Source organism: Pinus tabuliformis, chromosome 7 (assembly GCF_031772625.1).
Source record: "Pinus tabuliformis cultivar Carrire ecotype Pingquan chromosome 7, CPIR1, whole genome shotgun sequence".
NCBI lineage: Eukaryota > Viridiplantae > Streptophyta > Pinopsida > Pinales > Pinaceae > Pinus > Pinus tabuliformis.
The window spans coordinates 1,261,298,494-1,261,309,311 of record NC_142293.1 but is presented as its reverse complement, the minus strand read 5'-3'; the positions used below and the strand labels follow the sequence as shown (position 1 = coordinate 1,261,309,311).

Genomic DNA, 10,818 nt, shown 5'->3' with positions numbered 1-10,818 from the left:
TCTTACATACTAGTTTATTCTCATTTGAAAACTTGAATAGACAATGAATAGATCATAGAGGTAGAACCTAGAGTGTAGTGGCAACCAATAATAAAGACACAAAAATAGATATCAATCCACCTTGAGTTACATCACAACGTTTATTTGAGGAAAAAGATACTGCCCAGGTGCAAAATATGAAACAAGAACTCCCAGGTACAATAGACCACTTAATCTAGTAGTTGATAATTGAGAATAATTAGTGGAATTTGTCACTAGAAAGAGACCACAGATACACAAATTACCAGCAAAGGCTCACGTCCCAGCACAACTCCCAGTAGACACAAAAGCGAGCTTATTTAGAGATCATATGCAGCCTCAACGCAGAACAATATTATGGCATCCAAATAGTGGCTAAACTCGTCTAGGTTGGGAGCACAATAACCTAGAAAGATGCATCAACATGTCCAACTTTGAAAAAGGAAAACCAAGCCCTTATGAACATATAACTCAAATCAACACGAAAATATGTACCTTGGCTTCCAGGGAAATAGAAATCATGCCACCCAGTTCCCAAAGCTTTGAACTAGTGAGGGAATGAGAAACTCGCTCTCGAGTATTTTATATATAACCATTTTTCCTTCCACCCATTTTTCACAACTTCCATAACCATTAGGTAGATGCATGTAACTTCGATGTTATTTCAATTGTTTAGTAAAATATTGCTAAGACTTTAAATTGTTTATAATGAAAGTTGTAAAATTTATAACTTATAAAACTTCAAGGTCTAATTTTCTAAAGTCTAATTCTTTAAAGGTGCTAGCTCAATGGAAGAGCACCTGCTTTACAAGCAGGAGGTTGGTGGTTCGATTCCATCGTCACCTGATATTGATATGGAATGACGACAATTAGTTTTTGGTGACATAGGATCTTTTGACAATCACCAATGATCTTATGGTGATGGTCAACGAACGCCACGATATATATGCATCAACGATGACAACCATAAAATGAACATCACTATAAATAGTTGTTGTTCATATGAAATGGTGAGGGTCAGTGTATGCGATTATAATAATTATTCGTGATGGATTTTGAATGTCACCACATCACCTATACTTTTGGTGACACCACCTTGGGTGATGTTCAATTTTTTTGTAACAAAGGCCAAGATTCATCACCATTACTCATATGAAATGGTGATGGTCACTATCTATCATTGTAAATCATTATTGATGACGAACCTTTAATGTCACCACAACATCTAGACTTTTGGTGATGCCACCTTTGGTGATGTTCAATTTGTGGTGACAGCGGCTCTTTTAACCGTCACCAATGATCTTATGGTGACATTTTTTGACCCTCACCAATGTCCTTTTTTATTGTAGTGTAATATCGTGGTATGGAATCTACTAAGGTTAATGTGGCACCCAAGGATAACCATCTTGTGATTATTTTCCCCACTTTTTGATATGTAAAGAACCAATATTCATACCTCTAGTCGTTAAATCTTAGCAGAAATCCAAAGTATTTGAAATGAGTGCACTTGCTTGATTTCTCTTTCTAACATATCCTTCAAATCATTGAAAGAGATGGTAGACTTGTGTAAGTTTAATTTTATGGCCAATGCAACCCCAAATGAGTTTAGAGCTCTAATGAGGCTTCACATACTAGGCCTCTTTATTAAATCCTACACGAAATAGAATAGCATCATCCACCAATAGAAGGTTTTTAAACAATAGCATATGTAAATGTGTGAGTGATCAAAATAGTAGCATTTTTTAATGGCTTATAAAGTTCCTTTGATTACCTTCTAGAATTGTTGAGGTCCTTGTTAATAATAAGAAACATTAAAGGGTTCGAGGTACAAACTTGCATCGTAGTATTGTAGATGATTTGAAAAATATAAAGCTTGACCCAATTGATAACTACATATAAAGATGATGAGCTTAGACAAACTTCAATCCAATTGACAAAACTCTAAATTAAAACTAGATCAATGAATAATGAGCATTAAATACATCCAATTTCCCTATCAAAGGCTTTGGAAAAATCAAGCTTTATAATTGTAGCAAGGATTTTTGTAGTTTTCATGGTGTTGTTGAGAGGTTTGCCATTGATTTCAAAGCAAGGGTTAACCATGCTCAAAGCCAAACATGATGCTACAATTGATTAAGAGAGAAGAAAATTGGAATTTGTAGGTGAATACCACTTTGCATAGTTTGTTAATCTATTTACGTATGAATCTCTTGTTATGTGTTTTCCATATTCAAAAAATAGACATGGAGTTGGGTGTTGATGCCATATATCTTCTGAATCGATTAGTCTCCATACCTTTCCAAATGCACCCACACCTACGACTGGGTATTTTTATTTTTATTTTTATTTTTTATCACACTAGTTAAAAAGATAAAAACATAATAATAATAATAAATAAATAAATATTATCATCATCACACACAAACGCACGCATATATATAATTTGTTTTATTCTAAGTCGCACATGTTGCATCCCTAAGTTACAACTTTTGCAACCTCAAGCCACAATTGTTGCAAATTTAACACACAATTGCTCCAACTCGATAAAAAAAATTGTTTTATGGAACTGTTACTACAACCTTAAGTTAGAGCTATTATTCCCTTACTCAAATAAAAGAATTCTCATAGAAAGGTTGTTGCCATGTATCTATGCCTCAGTTTCACTATTGAAAAGGAATTGTCATATATATATATATATATATATATATATATATATATATATATATATATATATATATATATATATATATATATATATATATATATATATATATATATATATATGTTTTATTCTAAGTCATAAACGTTGCATCCCCAATTCACATCTCCTACAACCTCAAACCAAAATTGTTACAACTTTAACACACATTTACTGAAACTAAATGCCAACCATTGTTTTATGAAATTGTTATTTTTTGACTCAAATAAAAGAATTCTTGTATAAAGGTTGTTGCCATGTATCTATGCCACAACTTCAGTATTGACAAAGACTTGTCAGGTATAATGATATATATATATATATATATATATATATATATATATATATATATATATATAGACACTATTTTATTCTAAGTCGTAGATGCTGCATCCCTAAGTTGCAACTCCTACAACCTCAAGCCACAATTGTTGCAACTTTAACGCACAATTGTTGCACTTGGATACAAGTAACTTATTTATGGAACCATTATTGCAGCCTTAAGTTACAACTGCTATTCCCTTACTAAAATAAAAGAATTATCGTATAAATGTTGTTTCTGTGTATCTATGCCTCAACTTCAATATTGAAAAGCAATTTTTCAGGTATAACGATATCTTAATATATATGTTTTCTTGTGTATATATATATATATATATATATATATATATATAGATTTTATTCCAAGAAGCAGATGCTACATCCCCAAGTCATAGCTCATGCAACCTTAAGCATCAATTGTTGCAACTTTAACACATAGTCACTCCAACAAGATACAAGGGATTATTTTATGGAACCGCTACTACAACCTTAAGTTATAGTTGTTTTTCCCTTACTCAAAAAAAAGAGTTCTCATATAAAGGTTGGTTTCCATGTATCTATGCCTCAACTTCAATATTGATAAGGGTTTGTTAGATATAATGATATCTTAATTCCCCATTATTTTCAAAGTGACTATGATTGATTGTAAAGCCCACACTTTTCCTCTCACCATACATTCCACTCCCTTAGAAATCAATTACAGGGAGGGGATTAGGCACTCACTGAATTTCAAACTTTTATGGGGTAATTTTTATGGTCGTGAATCATCTCATTCTAGTTACTCCCTTAAAGTGTCATTTTGAAGCCGTTTGTGTAAATCATTCTAAAAAATAACATTAGAGGCAATTTTTTTTTTTGTGGAGGACCATTCTTATAAGTATTTTCATAAACTTTAACAACAATGTTGGCATCAAGGACTATATAGGACCTTTTTTTATTCTCTAAAAAACTCCATTCCACTATACATTAGGTGATGTTTTGAACTACATTTAATCTTATATGTGCCTGAGTTAACGAAGAGTTTTATTTAGAGCCTCTGAATATCTAGATGGAAGCTCGTTCATTTTTTTTTAATTGCCAATGATGTCGGTCTTATAATGTCGTTTCCTTCAAAATTCCCTTGGCCTTCCAATGTCCTAGTGTCAGCCTTCGGACACCCATTCCGACGGCACAAACATCGCAACTATGGGAGGTTCGTTGTAATATATTTTAAAAAAATATGATGACATCATTCTTTTGACCCCCTTTTTGATGGTAGAAACATCGCAACCATGGTAGGTTTGTCATAATATCTTTCCGAAATTTTGCAGCATTGTCGATCTTCCGATTCACATTTGGACAACACAAACATCATAACGATCGCAAATTTGTCAGAAAATTTTTCGATAAAATTCTCATTGATGACAATCTTCTAATGCAATTTTTGACAACATAGTATGTTGTCACAATGGGAAAATTTTCAGAAAAAGTTGACTTTCAGCAGGTCATCTGATGATGGTTTGCAAAAAATATATAGGAGCATTTATCAAACTTTCAACAAAATGTTGATGAGTATATTCAATGAACAGATTTCAGACAGTCGATGATTACTATCATCATAATTTTGATGAAAAATAAGATGTTGAAATTACAACTTCACTGAAAATGATATTTCCTTAAATCTCCTTTTTTGTTATAGTGACGAAACATCTCTGCAAAAATGACAAAGTGTCATTTGGTTCAATATTTAGTAGTGTGAGATTGGAAGCAAGGGTTGATGAATCCCAGCTTTGGAGGGCCTCAATAGGCCATAACTCAAACTCATGTACAAAATTTTCCCTCTACACCAATGCAACCATTGACATCATCCCTCCTTGACCACAACTACTTGCTTACCTTGTCTATATCCCCAATAATGGTAAGGCATCCCAAATAGGCCATGTTATTGGGCTTACAACTTACCCAACTTACTCCTTGTCTTCCTTAGATTGCCATGATATTCACTTGAGATTACAGAAGACCTTAAACAAAGAACATCCTATTATACATATTGAAGATCTCAACGAGGAAATTCTGAATAAAGAAATGGAACTGGTTCAGTCTCTAAATACCTCAAGAATAAACCAACTTCACCAAGAACCATGGGTTCCTCCTTACCTAGAAAGATTGTACCTAGAGAAACAAATTAGTCATCCTGAATTTGATCTTGAAGGGGAGCTTACAAATATGTGTGTTGGCATATCATTATTCCAAGAAATCAATGATATCCCTACTTAGTCGAAATTGGTAAGGGAGTTGTTTCTAAGGAAGCCCAATAGAAAAGGAAAGGATCCTCAAACTGTTCACGTTATGGGAAAGCTATCATACCTTATGATGGGGGAGTTCTCATGAAAAAATACTCAAACCCTAGGAGCCTAGTAGTTAATGTGTAGATCAACCATACTCTCATCGCAATCACATCGATTGACCTTGGGGATTCCATCAATGTTATGATTCATGAAACCATGGAATCTCTAGGACTTTTTGATCTCAGGAAGACCCCCATAGTGCTATAACTTGTTGATAGATCAACTATCAAACTAGAAGTAATCTTGGAAGATGTAGTGATCATAGTATATTCATGGGGATATCCCACCGACTTCATGGTCTTTCAATCCAAGTCTTCTATGGTAGGATATCCTTTAATCTTGGTAAGGCCATGCTTGGCCACTATAGATGTTTATATTGGCTATAGGTTTGGTAACATGATCATTTCCCATGGGATCTCAACAAAACAACTTCCCTATATCCTCCCACCAATATAAATCTTGAAACATCACTTAGGTTGATGGAGAAGAGAGTAATAAGGAGGAAGTTTCTCATTTAACATAATTTTTGGAATTCAAAGAAATCAAATTTACATTAAAAACAATCATCTAGAATAAATGGAAATTGTAGAATATTTAACCTCTTACAAAATTAAATAAATATTATATAATCAATTAAAACTAAATATAGTAATGATTCCAAAGGAAACGTCAATCACAAGACTTGGGTGTCTTGAGTGTTGACTAAGGTTTTGTTCAATCTATCAAGGATTTCAAAGGCAACGTCGATCAGGCTATTATGATATGTGAATAAGTTTCACTCAAGTGTTAGAAATAAAGATAATGTGAGAGAAGATAATTAACAACAATAACACATTAAACACATTTCAACCTTGGAAAGGTAAACTCAAAAAAACGAGCTTATAGATTTATTATTATTATTATTAAAGATAAAGTGAGAGAAAATTATTATAGCAACAATAACCCATAAAACATGTTTCAACTCGAGATCCCTATGACTTAAATGAAAGCATGCTTTGGCATGAAGCAACCCCTGGAAAACCCAAAATTAGAAAAACTAGCTACTATTATTATTATATGGCTTAAATGCAATCATGTGCCCTCTACCACAAATTACAATGGGAAATCCCTAACTCTTTTAATAGACTCCATGACATGTAATCCATGGACTCTAATACCACTCTCCACCAAAACTATATGCATAAACCATGAGCCTAAAGTACTCTGCGACACATTACAATGGAGAATCCTAAAAAATTTTAAACCTTTTAAAAGACTTTATCACATATAATTCATGCACTCTAATAAACCATGACCTTGAACTTAATAGCTTTGACTCTTTCACCAAGTCAAATTTACGATTTGACTATCCAATGATCCCGAAAAGTTTCCACTAAGATAAGATGCACCTTTTACCCCTATGTCAAGGAGTCAAAATCATAGTACCAATTTGAATCCGGTTGAGAAGATTACCCACTAAGAGAATATGCACCTTTTACCCATATGTCAAGGAGTCAAAATCATAGGACCAATTTGAATCCGGTTAAGAAGATTACCCTCCCTCGGAACTATGGGAACAAACCACCGCAGCAACCAAAAATTAGCTGCGGTCCTAACCGATTGATCTCATAGTAACCCAAGGGTCCTAAATAACCGCCGTTACATGGCAGCCACCTGTGTCGGCCGCAAATATGGAAGAGTACCAGCCGTGATCGTTACTTTTTCCATTCATATGAATTCCTCTCTCTATATAAATATGGTAACAAAATCTCGCTACTATCATCCAATCTTTTTCACTTCATCGCAATCTCAGAACAATCCAATCTTTTTCACTTTATCGTGCCTATCTGTCCACTTGCTCAGATCATGGATCAATCAACCACGCCGATGGCCGAAGAAGTATGCAATAATAATAACAATGATATTGTCAAATTGCAGAGCTGCGATGGCAAAATATTTGAGGTGGAAACAGAGGTGGCATCGACTTCAGACATCATAAAGAGAATGATGGGGGACTTGGGCACCAACATTACCATTCCTCTGCCTCTCGTTTCTGCCAAGGTTCTGCGTCGCGTTATTCAATATTGCAGATACCATGTTCTTGATGCCCCCACTGTATCGCTTGATGCCGTCAAAACGTGGGATGAGGAGTTCGTGAAAGCTCTTGTAGAAGATCGCGCCATACTGTTTGAAGTTACAAAGGCTGCCCACTACCTGGTGGTCACAAATCTTTTGGACTTGATGTGTCAAACTATTGCCGATATGTTGAAAGGGAAAACCGCTGAACAGATGCGTGAGCTTTTCAACATTCCGAATGAAAATTAATCGTTAAATCATTCTGAAAATTAATCGTTAAATCACTCTGCAATGACAGAGTACTTTGCTTTTTGCAATTTGGTTTGGTTCGTTTGAACATGAATTTAATAGCATGTTATTAGGTTTAGATTCGCTGCAAACTGTTAAGTGTGAAGTCAAATTCATGGAGGATTCTAGATCAGTTCTTTTAGATCTCGAGGATTCTAGATCTTTCTACACCACTATTAGTTTCTAGAATCACATTCAGGATTCTAGATCCTCTTACACTGCTAGTGGTTTCTAGATCATTCCAGATCTCCATATCTGAATCACAGATAGAATTTTAGATCCATTTTCTGCCTCTATAAATTTGTAATTTCTCTGGCCAAGGAAAGCAAGCCAAGGCCCAAGCCTATTATGTAATGCAAAGTGATTTCTGTTCTCTAGTAATTGTTTTATCTATTCTGTTGTTTTTTATTAAGTAATTTTGTTGTTTCTCCATTTGTCTATTTCTGTGAATTATTCTAGCTATTGTCGTTTAAGTCTTTGAGTATTTTAGTAATTTTTGCAAATTTTACTATGGGACAGGAATATTTATGACACAAAATTTCTCGTTATTTTGGCTTAATAAACGAAAAATGTAGTCAATTTTACATAGGCGATGGGACGTGAGAGTGATAAGTAATGTAACATTGTTAGTACATTGATAGAAATATGTTACGAGTATACATAATTATGTTACATAGTATATCCTTTGCACTTTGAATGCGGTGACTCTCCGGTTGTAATTAGTTTGCATGAGGTGACTTTTTTTTTTGTAATTACTTTGCATGTAGTAAATTGTTACTGTTATTATTGTATATTTGTTATAATTGTTTTGCATATAGTGAATTGGTAGATATTCAGTATGAGGTAGATCTCACTTACCCAGTATGGGGTAAATTTCACTTTATATTTACGAATACTAAAAAAAGGTTTTATTTAGGTGAAACATATGGGCCAGATACCATGCGCCAAATTATTATTAATACTATGCAAAAAAACATTCTTAACCCTAATATTAATATTAATAAAAATAAAGATGACACATGGTATAGAGAACCAAAGGTATTGACCCATAGTATTCACATGGAATGTAGACTATATAAAGGGGGAAATTAAACCATCATAGATCCATCTTTAATCTAGATCTACTAAGCCTGGAGAGGGATCAAATATCTTAATATGCCAACTAGCATAAAGTGAAAAAAGATAAGATTTGATCCCTCACGGGGCTTGGTACATCGAGAGTAAAGATGGATCTATGGCGGTTTATTTGGAAGTATGCATAATTATTATTCTAATTTATGTTTAATATAATAATAATAAAGTACTATTTAATGTTTGTGTGGATAGGTATAGAAGAGATATTGTAATCTAATGTGATGTAATTGTAATTCTAATTAATTTATGGTTTTTTCAAAGATTTAGGTGTTGTAATTATCTAAAAAATTTGGTAAGTTGTTGAACTACATTTTCTCAAGCTACTTTCAATTGTTTTTTGGTCAATAATTTTCTTTTCCAAAGTTTGCCTAGGCTAAATCTTCAACTATTCCTATATGTTTTTGTTCAAATATAAGTAAGAAAACCACTTTTGTTTATTTTAATTATAAATAATCTTAAATTCATATATAAATTTTATTAGAATTCCATTATGGTTTTCTCCATATATTTGAAATTGTGAACAATAAGCTATTTGTTAGTTGAAACTAAGCCCTAGCCAATAGATCTAAAATTGTAAATAGTGGGTTGCTTGTTAGTTGAAACTGAGCCCTAGCCAATAGATCTAAAATTCTAAATAGTGGGTTGCTTGTTAGTTGAAACTGAGCCCTAGCCAATAGATCTAAAATTGTAAATAGTGAGTTGCTTATTAGTTGAAACTAAGCCCTAGCGCTTCACAATGCAGCTACTAGTATCTGAATTTGTGAAGAAAATAATAAAAAACTTTCTTTTAATAACGAGCATGGAAAAACAAAGAAGGAGATTTCCCGTCAATTTTTACGATCAATGAAAGAACGATGCCACTTTCACGTTTGACAATCCTTAGGAAAGCAGCCTTTGAGAGAAATAGGTTCTTAAATGGTCGTTTGCAATTGATAGCATTGCAAGGCACAAATTAGTGGAAGTTACATTCACACTCCGTACCCAACACCATTTAAATGATTGTATGCATAGCTTAGCTATTTAAGAAAACATTAAGTATGCATAGCTTAGCTATAGATGGAATAATCTATATATATACCAAATGGGTTAAAAACCATGTTTTGAAACCTTATATATGGAAATTTTCTTTTGAAAATAATTATTTTGAGAATGTTTATATCTTGAGTTACATTCTAAGTCCTTCCACGACCCAAGTTTAAATAAATATTATTATGTTTGGTTCTCCACATGTATTATCAATTAAATTTAAAATGATGACTGCCAGTAGTGGAATCCTTGCTTGTAAGTGTGTGCCATTAATTGTTTGTAGTTCAAAGATCTGATCAATCCACATTAAATTTAAAATGATGACTGCCAGTAGTGGAATCCTTGCTTGTAAGTGTGTGCCATTAATTGTTTGTAGTTCAAAGATCTGATCAATCCACATCTGGTAGAAATATAATTCCGAGCAATGTTAGATGATCACAAATTAAGTATAATGAAACCTTTCAATGGCGTTGTTGCATATGCGGATATAATTGAATCTCTTAATCTCGCTTACACGTTTTTCACTTCTTCCTTCATAGGCCTCGATCCTTATGTTACGTCTCACAATGACCATTGTTTCCTTGCACATGAGTTTGGCGTGGGAACTTTTGAATTGTGGATTCTACCATGTCCTCGGAGGATATTTGAAGGCATTTCAACGAGCACTAAAACTTTGATAGGAATTATTAGTTGTACAATAATATTTATGAACTTACCATAATTGTGTGTTCTTTCCAGTAGATATATCCTTTCTCTGGTGTACCATAATGTAGTTGTAACATGTTATATATCGAAAGGGAAACAAAAAAGAGTTTACATTTATCTTGAATCAAATTTTAATTAACCTATCAAAACAAACATAATGTTGAAGTGAATGTTCAAAGGGGTGAAAAAATGTCATTCTCATTAGGTTTTGACTATATAAACCATGACTCCTCGACTAATGGAGTG

General features: G+C 33.4%; 1 pseudogene; it reads left to right on the top strand.

The window, feature by feature from the left end:
• The first annotated feature begins 7,230 nt into the window (after nt 1-7,230).
• On the top strand, nt 7,231-7,668 carry LOC149252005 (uncharacterized; annotated as a pseudogene).
• Nucleotides 7,669-10,818: the final 3,150 nt, after the last annotated feature.